The sequence below is a fragment of the Parambassis ranga genome, chromosome 6 (assembly GCF_900634625.1).
Source record: "Parambassis ranga chromosome 6, fParRan2.1, whole genome shotgun sequence".
In the NCBI taxonomy this organism is placed as follows: domain Eukaryota; kingdom Metazoa; phylum Chordata; class Actinopteri; family Ambassidae; genus Parambassis; species Parambassis ranga.
Window position 1 is genome coordinate 14,724,870 of NC_041027.1, and position 1,004 is coordinate 14,725,873.

Below are 1,004 nucleotides of genomic sequence, written 5' to 3' on the forward strand. Positions count from 1 at the left end.
GAGAGAGAGAGAGAGAGAGTGTGTGTGTGTGTGTTTCCAAAAATTTCTTCCTTCTCAAACAGATTCACAAGTGGTCATGAAGGTGCAGACAGGACATCGAGAGGGAAAGAGAGGGTGAGAGAAGACGAGAGGTGCAGCCAGCGTGTGTGTGTGTGTGTCTGTGTGTGTGTGTGTGTGTGTGTGTGTGTGTGTGTGTGTGTGTGTGTGAACCCACTGTGTTTAGCTCTCTGTCTGTATCCCTCAGGCTCCCTGCTGTTGAGGATGAGAGGGAGAGGAGGGGAGGTGATAGAACGCCTCTTCAGTGAAGGGGGCACAGACGCCGGTAACACTTCAGCAGCAGCGGCGGCGGCGGTGGCGGCGGCTGTGATGATGCTCCCCCACCGTGTTTCCCTCTCTCCCCCTCCCCGCTTCCTCCTCGTCGTCCTCTCTGTCCCTCTCCCTGCTCAGGGGTAAGAGATCCATGTGAAGTCAGGGAAGGTCCTGCCCACGCTGAAGCATCCTCAGAGATGCAAAAGTTTTCCCGGCGATCAGAGGAATCCCCCGCTCAGGTCCTGTGTGAACAGAGAGGGGGTGAGGGGTGAGGGGTGAGGGGTGAGGGGAGGGTGAAGCTCGAGTTCTCCCCCCCTTCGCCCTCCTTCCCATATGGAAGCAAGGTGATCCAGATGTTGGCTGCTGGTGGGAGCGCCAGGAACACGGAGGGAACAGCGGGACAGATGGCAGGTCTGCGGGGTCGGGCCGGCTGTGCACTAGCAGGTCCTCATCCTGTTGCACTGATTTTTTCCTTCCTCCCCCCTCCTCCTCTCCTCTCCTCTCCTCCTCCTCCTCCTCTTCCTCACCACCACCAGAGTTTGTCTCTGTGCCTCGCCGCCGTGCTGCCGCTCATCCGCCTGCGCTGTCACACCAGTAATCCCGCTCTGCGTTCCCTCCACAACTCCATCTCTCCGGTATCTCTCTCCATCTCCTCTCACTCCATCACAGGAGGGGCTGCATGTGAGTCCTGCCGA